The sequence below is a fragment of the Oncorhynchus gorbuscha genome, linkage group LG01 (genome assembly GCF_021184085.1).
Source record: "Oncorhynchus gorbuscha isolate QuinsamMale2020 ecotype Even-year linkage group LG01, OgorEven_v1.0, whole genome shotgun sequence".
In the NCBI taxonomy this organism is placed as follows: domain Eukaryota; kingdom Metazoa; phylum Chordata; class Actinopteri; order Salmoniformes; family Salmonidae; genus Oncorhynchus; species Oncorhynchus gorbuscha.
Window position 1 is genome coordinate 104,072,995 of NC_060173.1, and position 232 is coordinate 104,073,226.

A 232-nucleotide genomic window follows, 5' to 3' on the forward strand; every position below is an offset into this window, starting at 1 on the left:
GGAACCTCTGGAGGCATAAAGAAGCCAAATTGAATCCCGTGCACCTCTCAAATTTTAACCCAGCTGTGTTGCAACATCACCTCCTGTTTCAGCATGATAATACACGGCCCAATGTCCCAAGGAACTGTACACAATTCATCGATGCTGAAAATGTCCATTATTCCATGGCCTGCATACTCACCAAATATGTTGCTCTTTGGGCACATCTCAAATCAATTAAAATTATATTTGT